This window comes from Notothenia coriiceps, unplaced genomic scaffold (genome assembly GCF_000735185.1).
Source record: "Notothenia coriiceps isolate Sejong01 unplaced genomic scaffold, NC01 NC01_scaffold00005788, whole genome shotgun sequence".
Taxonomy (NCBI): Eukaryota; Metazoa; Chordata; class Actinopteri; order Perciformes; family Nototheniidae; genus Notothenia; species Notothenia coriiceps.
Genome location: NW_011338489.1, coordinates 848,306 through 859,951, shown reverse-complemented (window position 1 = coordinate 859,951; position 11,646 = coordinate 848,306). Strand labels below are relative to the sequence as shown.

General features: G+C 40.9%; 1 protein-coding gene across 1 annotated transcript in view; it reads left to right on the top strand.

The window, feature by feature from the left end:
* Positions 1-2,529: 2,529 nt before the first annotated feature.
* The window catches only part of LOC104943243 (centrosome-associated protein 350-like), a 19,156-nt gene continuing 10,039 nt past the window's right edge, over positions 2,530-11,646 (top strand). The window contains exon 1 of the mRNA XM_010768589.1: positions 2,530-2,856. The gene's annotated coding sequence lies outside the window, so the exon portion shown is untranslated. The remainder of the gene's footprint in view (positions 2,857-11,646) is intronic.

The window sequence follows — 11,646 nt, the reverse complement described above, 5'->3', positions numbered from 1 at the left end:
AGACTTTTCAAAACACCTTTCGGCGGTAACATAAACGACCGTTAATCGTAATAATCGTAATCGAGACGCGTTGGTTGCCTCTCTCTTATTGAATACCGTTGTTTTTTTGTTTGTACCTCGCCACCCCACTCCACAGCCGCAAAGACCGCTAAATGAAGCCTTCCGAAGTCATCTTCGACGACCCTCCAGGGTCGTCGAAGATGACTTCGGTCAAGGGGTGAGGCCCCTGAAGGCCGGCCCCCTTGAAGTCCACCGTCAATATGCTGCACTTCACCACCAAACGCAACGGACGGCCATTCATTGGGTTATCATCATCTTCTAATACTCTTTACCTAGCAGTACGACGAAAGTAACGCGGATTGAACGGGAGTCACCTTCGATAAGACCACACTCGAGTCTGGACCCTCAGAATATGAAATCCCAAAGAGTGCCCGAAACCAAACTGATATTCACCGACCAGAGCGATTCCCAGTTGGATTGATCCGTTTCACTGATGAACGTTATGTCTAAAATCTTAGGAGGCATAAACTCGTACAGTATTCGTCAAACAGAACTGATATAATGTTGAGTATATTTCAATACTTATATCATAATATAAAAACCTAAACTAAGACTAATATTCCCAATGCACAGTATTCGTACTAACACAGAACAGACATCCGATACTTAAATGTCCTTTACCGTCTGCATCAGTGGACATATACGTATGATCATTTCTGTATGTACATATAAAAGGTAAATAGAGGCACTATTTACATTGACACAACTATTGTCTATTATTTGTGCCTTATATCATAAACGTTTCATGAAACAAAGGTTTTGTAATAAGTGAGACAGCAAAAACACTCCACGAGTAGAGTGTACAGCGATCCTCTCCTACGTCTCGCATACAGTATGGCTACATTGTGGTATAGCTTACGACTTGCTAACGTATGACGTGTAAAAACGTGATTACCAACTGCGAGTGGCAAAAATTTGACAAAATCCATGCTGACACAAAACTAAAATTGTGACATATGGATCAGTCGTCTTTACGTATACTCAAACGATTAGAAAAAAAAGACGAGTATAATCAAAAGTCGAACGGACCACGCCCCCACTCGCACCCCCCCGTCCCGAGATATAGTAGTGGCTTAACAGCCCGAACCCCGGGGTTCCAACCTAGGTCCCTGCCGGGAACTGGCGTGGTTTGCAATTCGCCCAGCCAATCGAAATTGGTACTTTTTTCTCCCCAGGATAGTCCCACCTCTCTAGCAGTCACTAAAAAGGGGGTAAAAGTTCTCTGAACTAAGTTCTCTTTTTGGTGTGAACGCAAAATTCCAGGCACTAATGGAACTAAACGGGAAAAGTACGGGGAAAAGTACTCCGGTGTGAACGCGCCTAATGTATCAACAACTACACACATTTCTATCAGTGTTTCTCTGTGTTGTGTTGACATGATGATGACTGTTAGGAGTTAAGGGGGAGGCTGAGCATCACCATGAAATGTGCAAATTGACATAAAAATGAATAAAAGGGGAAAAAATGCTCCATGTTTTGTAGGCTGTAAACTTTAACTGTCTTGTAAGCCAACTAGACAGACAGTTTATCACTCTTCCTCCTGTACATATATTGCACCGAGAACTGCGCTGAGAACTGCGCACAAGCCAAGCTCATAAGCCGAGGCCCCCTGCACAATGTGAGGCCCCATACAGCCTGCATGATCGGCCTGTAGGGAGGGACGGCCCTGCCTACATTACTCTACAAACAAAGACTCAATATTTTTCGAAAACCATTTAGTGCTTCACATAATAAAATACACAACAGCTGTATCCTGATATGATATGCTTTAGTAGCTAGGTGTGTGTTGTACAGTGTGTAGGTGCGTGTTGTAGGCTACAAGGCGTAAATGCGGCGGACAGACAGGTCTCAGTTGGTTTGGTGTCCTATGCTTACTTTTAATACTTGTAAATGAAACTTTTGGCCCGTAATTTCATTTCCTCTATATCCAGTCTCTGATTGTGTTACATTATTATGAGAGTGCTGTCAAATCTGAAATTGTATATATTTATATAAATATATATATAAATATATGTGTGTGTGTGTGTGTGTGTGTGTGTGTGTGTATGTCCGCATCTGTAGCCTGTTATTGTCTCATTATACCGCACTGTCAATGAATTAAAAGTAAATATATAAGTCATCATGAACACAGTTCTGTCCATCAGACAGTGCTGCTGTGCCTCCTGTCATCATTAATGGAGGATGTCATCATTAATGGAGGATTTCTCTTTTCTCTAACCGCCTGTTGCTTCCCCTCCTCTCTCCTCGGTTCCCCTCCTCGACTCCTCCGCTCGCATCTCCTGTGGGCGGGACTAAGACACGAGGAAACGAGTCGAGGAGGGGAGTCGAGGAGGGGAAATCAGAGAAATGAGAAAGGGCCAGTGTGTGTGTATTTTACGGGGTGGGGCTTTCTGAGCGTTGACGACGTGGTCAAACTCTCGCGATATTTCGGCCTCGGTTACCGACCCGTCTTGGATACCCAGCAGTTTCTCTGAGAAACATCAACATAGTAACCCGGGAAAGAGACCTCAGAGGCGGGGAGCGGCGTTTCTCTTTAGGGACCTCAAAGCGGATCTGGATACTTTGTTACACAGACACACACCGACACGACAACAATGGATGAATGTCGTTAGAAAAAGTTGCTATCTTAGTTAGCTAACATTGGTTTGCTAACGTTAGCCGGCTAATGCTAACGTTAGCAAACAGCTGAAACTGAAGAAGAAGTCTGAAGAAGTTTGGATTGTATGATCATTTTATTATCATGAGGACGGCAACATGAATCTGGACATCTAGATACATCGGTTCCTTTCATTACAGGTATGTATTTTGCCTCTTTTAAGAAGAAAATAGCTAAGTTAATTCATGACTTTCCTGTCGGCTAACGTCAACTGTCCGGAGTTAGCGGCTCCGACTAATCCCTGGAGCGAGACGTTGTTAAATAAGTCATTCTGAAGTCAGAGGCAGGAATGTGTTGCAGACATCATGTTTTAGGCAAAATTAGTAACTTAAAAACGATCATTGATAAGTCGAGGTTGTTTTTAGTATTTATTAGATGTTTAGAAAACAACAACTTACTGTCTGTTTGTTAGTTAGCAGCTAAAGGTAGATTAATCATGGTTATGTTTGTGTGTATTGGGTGACTAATTCCTGGACAGGGAGTAATAGTCTTAGCCTTGACACAGTTAATTTCTCCAGTTTCACTTCGAAAGTTAAAATGCCATTAGTTGTTGTTTCATCTAGTAGGCCTACTCTTATAATGTATTATTCATCAATACAGCACTTTTGGAAGAAGTACTAAGATCCTTTACTCCAGTAAAAGTACAAATACTATGGTCTTAAAATACTCCATTGCAATTAAAAGTCCTGAATGCTAAATGTTACTCAAGTACATAAACATTAGCATTAAATTGTACTTAAAGTAATTAAACAGACACAATTTCAGAATAATAAGTAGAGAAGAATCATCAGATAAGTGTATTTCAAGTATTAAAAGTACTCGTTTTGCAGAATGTATTTTATTATGATTATGGTCTCCTGTTTTTATCGAAGTAACAGCATTTTAATATTGTAGTTTGTCAATGTGAACCTAACTTAGATACTTGAACCACTGTGTAGGTTAGTAGTACAGTACTGCATTTAATATATAGACTGTACACCGTCTATAATTATACCATATCAGCATGTAATGTGTTTTATATGTACACAGTTGTTGTGAGTTTTAAAACAAGTGTAGTGGATACAAAAGTAAAATATTTGCCTCTGAAATGTAGTGCAGTAAAAGTATAAAGTTGTATTAAAACGAAATACTTAAGTAAAGTACAAATGTCAACAAAAAGACTTAAGCAGAATACTTGAGTAAATATTCTTAGTGACTTTCCATCACTGTTTTTTAAACATTAAAAGCTAGAATTTCAATATCCCAAGTTCAGGTCCAGTTGTAGCTTCAGTGTGAACCCAGCTGTTTTAAGTGTTCAAAAAATAAATAAATAATAAAATAACATAGACGATATGAAGTTGCTGAATTGAAGGTAGGCTTCTCAGTGAGCTATCCGCCGACAGAGAGGCAATGTCAGGTTGGTGTAAAAGGAATATAATCACGATTTACTTCACTTCAGTGAGGGTGGATACAGTTCAAATCAATACAAACCATTTCAAGTCAAAGATGGCAAGGTGCTTCTTCTTCATCTTGCGTTGGGAAACCAGTAGCATCGAGGGGGCTTTTATAGTATAGCGTTCAACCACAGGTGGCAGCACTGAGCAAGAAACAGCAAAATAACGCTCCACTCTGCAAGCGAAGAAGAAATGTTGCCATGTTGGTTTCGACACGGCTTGTTTATGCTTTAGTGGAAATGACCGAATAGCTTTCCAATAAGTGTGTTTATGTTACTTAAACCTTTACAAACAACCTTTATTATTATGCCGATTGGTCGCTGATGAGTTCACCTTCTTTTTGACGGGTTTGACATTTAAAAATACTTTCGTTGACAAACTTTCTGAGCTCTAAATGCCTGAATTGGATGGTTTTACACCGAGAGCAACACAGGACCTTTACGCGCTGTGGAAGTCTTATAAGAAGCTCTTTGTAGACTTTCTGGATGTCAACTTGAGTTTGTAAACAAGCTGGCAATGGAGGCTAATCTCGGAAGTAAGTCTCTCTCACATCTTTTGACTAAATAAGAAAGTTGTTTCATTTAATATTAGCGGTTTCAGTTCAAGTCACAACTTTGACCCAAAGTATCTGACGTCAGCTTATCTTGACAGTGAGGAAAGCCTTACTTCCGTGTATGAATTCAATAACGTTAGTAGTTTAACGGTACATAATTTTAGCTTCTCTTGGATATAGGTATTGGTCTCCAGTGGGGGGAAGTACCTGAGTACATTTACTCAAGGATTGTAGTCGGAGGTGGGAGAAGTACTCACGTCTTATACTTGAGTAAAAGTAGAAGTACCCAGCTCTTGTACTTGAGTAAAAGTAGAAGTACTCAGATCCTGTAGTAAAAGTAGAAATACTCAGATATTGTTCTTGAGTAAAAGTAGAAGTACTCAGAGCTTGTACTTAAGTAAAAGTAGAAGTACTCAGAACTTGTTCTTGAGTAAAAGTAAAAGTACTCAGATCTTGTACTTGAGTAAAAGTAGAAGTACTCAGATCTTGTAGTAAAAGTAGAAGTACTCAGATCTTGTACTTGAGTAAAAGTAGAAGTACTCAGATCTTGTACTTGAGTAAAAGTAGAAGTACTCAGATCTTGTACTTGAGTAAAAGTAGAAGTACTCAGATCTTGTACTTGAGTAAAAGTAGAAGTACCAGAGTGTAGGAATACTAGTGGAGTAGAAGTACACCATTTACCCCTGAGTTGTAGTGGAGTACTTAGTGGACTTTTAAAATAAGAGGTTTGGATGTAGATTCAACTATCCAAAATAATATTTAAGTAATGAATGGGTTGACAAAAAGATGGCAGCAATTTAACAAGTTGTTTAAATACTTTTTGTGTAAAAACATTACATCTTCAATACTTTTACTTAAACACCAAACTCTTTCTTGTAACTGTGTATTTTTACGTTGCATTATTAGTACTTTTACTCCCACCTCTATTGGTCTCAGTCCCATTTGTATTCAGATAAAAGGGAATACCTAGACTAGTGTTTAAGTATTCTGGTTTTGTAACACAATAAAATGCCACTGTTGCTTTGAGTTTATAACCAGGACCATCAGTCAGTGTACTGCCACACATGTTAATGGGGAGGGTTGTTACTCTGAATATCTGTTAATGAAGACACAGACATATAGACACATTACACTACATGACATTTCACTTGTTAGATGCTTTTGTCCAAAGCAACTTACATACTCAATACCGTGGACAATCCCCACAGGAGCACTTTGGGGTGAAGTGTCTCAGGGACACAACGACATGCTGACTGCAGTGGGGTTTGAACCTGTGACCCCCTGATCCCAACACCAACGCACTAGTCCACACGCCTCCCTGACACGTGTCATTTCCCTCCTGTTTGCTCTCTTGCCTGTCATGCTCGCTTCAGGACTGAGTCACGTGAAGGTTGTGAGTAAAGGCATGACTTCTTAACAACTCCTCGTGACTCACAGGGTGTTACATATGAATGCAAAACACTCATCCTGAGCTAGGTGTCTCGGATAGGATAGGTTTACAAATAGATCCATGGCTAAGTTTTCTGATTAAAGTAGAAAAGTTGTCAACACATTGACCCTCTGTTGTCTCAGGATTAGGATTCTCTAATCAGAACAAAACTTCATTGTGTCATTACCTTTTTATAAGAACAGTACCTAAGTGTTAGAAACATCTCCCTGGTCCCGGCTTGAGCTTGAATCTCAGGATCCATGTATCTGTGATCCTCTCCAGAATGGAAGTAGTCATCACATACAGAGCATCAACTAGTTCCTGAACAGTGTCCTTCACATGCTGATATCCAAGAGAGGGAGTTACGCAGTCACAAGATGGAGGAATATAAAGCAGTATTCAATGTTTACTTCAGATTAGCTCCACGTCAGAAATGATCATGCTTGTCATATGTCTCTCTCCATAGAGGCTGAATCATCATGTTAATCACATAGCTATCATATGCCTCAAACAGTCCTGATCAGACATCCTGTCATGTTCACAGCTACTGTTGGGATACCTTTTGTATCATGTTACTCTGATATTGGAAGAGTACGTTCAGTGTTTTACTAAACAGTGTATTTCTGTCACAGGCTGCCATGAAGGCCGTAGTGGCCACCAGTCGGATGCACGAGAGCTCGCGGCGTCGCACCGACAGCTGTGAGATCCCGGCTTCAGGGACATTCGAGCAGAGCCAGCATGCAGCAGACCCGCCTCCAGAGTTCACAAAGCCCCTCCCCTGCTGATGAAGAGAGCCCCGCCTCCAGAACCAGGATGACGAATCAAAGCCCTTCCGACCAAAGTGCCCTCACCCCGTCTTCCTCCATGCACCCACGGAGCCCCCCCCCAGCTCTGAAGCCACGACCGCAGGCCCCGGCCCCACCGCCAACAGGCCCCTCCCCCAACCACAGGCCCCACCCCTATCAGGCCACCTCTCCGTGTCGATGGGTATTCGACAGGCGTCCGTTCATCCCCAAACGATGCTAGTTCAGTCCCCGCCTGCAGCCAGAAAAGCTTCTCATTGGTCGAGCCCGTTTCCAGGTTGCGCCCCACACTGACCACGGCTTCAAGTCCCGGCAGCCCTCAGCAACGGCTTCATGTCCGTGCGGAGCCTGCCAGTAAGACCGCCCCCCTGCCAGTGTCACATAATCGCCTTTTTAGAAAAACTTTAACTTTCATCCTTCCTCTTCTTCTAAAAACATCTATCATCATTAAAGGCGCCAATGAACCTAAAGCTTCGGTTACAAAACGGACGCTAACGTGTTTAACATTCAACTTTCCATATCTGCCTTGCATCAAGCTGCGCCCCCCTGGCCTTTCACGCCCCTCAACGTGCGTCTAACAGATACACTTAAGGGTTTGTTGGGTGTTTTTCGCCAGCCAGGGACAGTTGGTCAGTCTTCATTGTTGAGCCTGCCCTGGTTTTTAGCTAAAGAGGCTGCGACATGGATATCAAGGATAGCACTAGTTCCAAGGGACTTACGGTTTACTCAGCGTAGGCAAAGAACATGGCCTTCTTAGGTCGTTATATGGAACATGCGATTGTGGGAGATAATTGACAAGAAAATCCCTTAGGCGATTTCTCTCGAGGTTAAGTGGTCAATTAATGATGCGATAAAACACATTTTGAGAACTCATTTGAAAACTATTGCTGCGATCGCCACATTTCTGGCAAAGCTGAACGATCCGACTTGCCCAAAGTGAGCCATGCTGGATCTGTCGACAAAAAAATAAAACCATAGTTCCTTAAATTTGTGACTTGGAAATCTCAGAGAATTTGGAAAAAAGTTCATGCAAATGTAGAGTTTGCATCTCAGAGACCATTTTCTTGCGAAATGTTGCCTCTCTTTTTAATTTAATATTTTAACCTAGCATGTTAATGGGCAAACGACAATAATCAGTTTGGCCTGCTACTTAAATGCCGTCCCAATTAAAACAACATTTCTCTTGTAATTAAGAAGTTCAGCGTAGAGTCTAGATGTGGTTAGGCTTAGCTTAGCATAAATACTGGAAGCAGTGGAAAACAGCTCAACACACCTACCAACACCTCAGTAGCTCAAGCCACATTCTTGTTTGGTCTCTATAATAAGTCTGGCTAGCGACCTTTCAATCATAAGGGCCGCTCCCTTTATCGTCTACTTTACTCTAAATGGGACCGTCATTTAAAAAATTAAACATCATGCCTGCCCTATTGAATAAAACACTAGAAACTTAGCGGTTTGAACCATAAGTACTCATAAGCAAATGTTTAACTGGGACATTTAGTAAGAGGCAAGGTCATTTTCTCAAGCCGCTCTCATAGACACTTTTCCAGAACCAGAAGGTTGCCCCCTGCTGGTTATTAGAGAGTGTATTTTGGGTGCTTCCACTTAAGGCCTTCTCTTGAGACTTTAGGCCTTTGTTTACACAGTCTCTAGTTTGATCCGCCCCCCACAAACCCGAAATGTAAAACAGAGGCACTGGGGCGGGATGGGTACACATGACGAAATAGTTCTGCTCTACTTGAGAATGGGACAAACGGGAGACTTCTTCTCTTTTGGAAACAGAAGGTGACTTATTTCCTCGAATGCTCAGGACGGAGCTGATTGTATTTTATTATAAACACTGCCTGCATGGACACGGGTTGAAGGCGAGGAGAAACAGGAGCAGCTTCTGCATTCTCTTTGAGTGTCGGTGATCAGCTTCAGACAAAGGGGAACTCTGAGAAAAGGTTTGAGAGACGATCTGCTTTCTTTTTTAAAAGTCCTTTCTACCTTTACTGGCGATTCCGCTGTGAATTTATTCTGCAGCCGATGAGGTAGATAGAACCCCGGGTGTTTATTTCAGTGACGTTGTCTGTTATGTGGAGTAAAACGCAGTGTGTTTTACACTATTTTCCGCAGTGGTGATGATGATCTCCTTGTTTGCACTGTACATAGTTGGTTTTAAGATTATATCTGAAGACTTTACCCGCCCGACCAGAGAACCATCAGTGTTCAACCCCCCCCCCCAAAAAAAATATTCAAAATTTGACTTTCGCCATTAAAGGGTTACGTTGAACTGGACAACTATTTGCCCATGTTTCATGTTTAAATGTATAATGGGCGACAGACATTCTAGATATTAGTCCAGTATTGATCAAGAGTGCTGCAAGCCAGGCAATGAGAATCCTTTCAGGAAACTTATTATCACCGTCAATATTAAATCATTTTTCAAGTTGTTTTAAACTTTGGAAATAAATAAATAAGATTATTCTTAACATTTATAATATTTGGTTTCCTGTAGGTTTTTGTGCATGTATATAAATGTTTAAAGCAAAATTGGGATAGACACAATTTCAAATAGACCGGGGGAAAGGGTTCTAATTTCTCTGTATGGGTCCTTTCCCTAATGATTGTCCAAAATATTCTTATGACATCTTGCTCTGGCAGGGCAAAAACAGAGCAGCTTTTAGAAATTGAAGTAGACAGTGATCAAACCATGCACCTTTCGTAGTGCATCGTGCAAATTAACAAACTTCCTCCCCATAATACATAACAACTGTGACGTGCGTAGAGAGTAATAGTCCAAGATAATGAAGGAACAAGTATAACCTTTCAATGAAAACCCTTTGACTCACGTTCGTAACCCGGCTATACAGGGGCTTCAAAAATAATAAAAAGTATCAGACTGGAAAGAAATCGAATCGTGAAGCCCACAGAAACAAAACACAAAAAACTACGGTCGGCAGGACAGGACAAACTGAATAAATCTTCGGAAACTTCAATAATCAAACTGCTCATATATAACTGTTGTATTCATATAGTGCTAACCAGCCCTCCCAAACAACCGGGTCAAGTCATCAACCTCAATTGGTCGCCCCAATCGTCCCTGGAACACCTCGACGAGATAGTGAGGCTGGGGGTGGAATCACATGATCTTGTCAGTTACTTGATAAATATTTCCTTATACAATTTTTCTAGCATGAATATATGAGAAGTCCTGTACTTTATTAAAAAAAGCCGATTTCGTGTAGGACTATCTCGATCCATGAATACACAAACGGTAAGTAGTTGTTATGAAGCAAAAATTAGCCCTGTAAATACATCTATACATTATGCAACTTTCCACCCATCTGATACTAAATTTCAAAACATCCAAGTAAAGACCTAAATGATAACCAACTGAAATTTCTGTGGTCAAAAATATTTATAACATAGATCATGCATAACTAAAACGGATCATCACATTACCCGACTCTTAACAGTTCCTATCCATTGAAAACTATATCTATGGATGAAGAAACTTTTCCTTAGACATCCTGACTATCAGGATCCTTAACTATAGCCCTACCACATTTATAAAAAAAACAACCTTAAACACTGGAATACAACCAACGTTAATAATCCAATTAGGTAGATTTTAGGTCAATTTTATTAAATTATTCGTCCACGGGGAGTTTTACATTCGTAGCTAAATATTTATTAACAACATATTAGAAAAGATATTGATGAGCAAGAATTGTGTGTGAGATTGTGAAGCAAAATACTGGGCGTTTTTTCGAATCAATATCTTGCTAGTGTAACACCAAATACCATATACTATTATCCATCATATGCGTGGGGGTCCCCAAAAAATCATGCGCACATCCCAAAGAATAGATAATAAGAAAATAAACTATATCAGCCTGACTATGTTGACTAGTTCTGGCTTCTCCTTCTGGGCTCCCCACCCGCCAGCTCCTCTCCGTCTCCCACGTCCTGTCCCTAACCTTCTGACACATTATATGCCAGCTCCCATCACTGCAGACATAACACTATACATCATGTCACCTCGCGTTAGACAGCGATTTGTACCTCCTGTATATGTTGAATTCTATACAAACCTATTATTTATGAAAATTGAATATTTTTGCTATCTCTCTCTATTCGGGCTAGGTGACATCCGGGGGCTGTATCGGGTTAATACTGTGTTCAGGTTGTTTTGTGTTTGACTGAGTTAGAAGCACTACCAGTACTACTTATTAAATCTATTTCTAAAGTGACATAATATAGCCTCGACAGTAGCTGACACAGTTCTGTAATCAATATGTGTATATACTTCTCTATGGTTAGTTATTAGTACTTTCTAGCTATGAATATCATCAACAGTTAATAGCGAATCTCGTTGCACAACTGCAACGGACTCATGTATCTCACGGGTTTTACAGCGGTGCGGTGATGTCGCGTATGCTTTCTATCTGGAGGAAACACAGAGGACATGGACAGATTTCTGGTTTACATCCCTACGGGAATTTGAAGGAAGGAGTGTGTAACTTAGACAGATCCCAGAACCGCATACACTTAACAGCATGACTATCTTACATGAAAACCAAACCCTACGAAGCGACTAAATAAAACTCGACAGTCTTACTGTACTAATGTATGAACTGTAAAAACTGTGACAGACGACTGCTCAACAAGATTAGTCAGATACCTGGGACCGCACTACCTTGTTCTGAACCCAGAGCCAAGTGAAA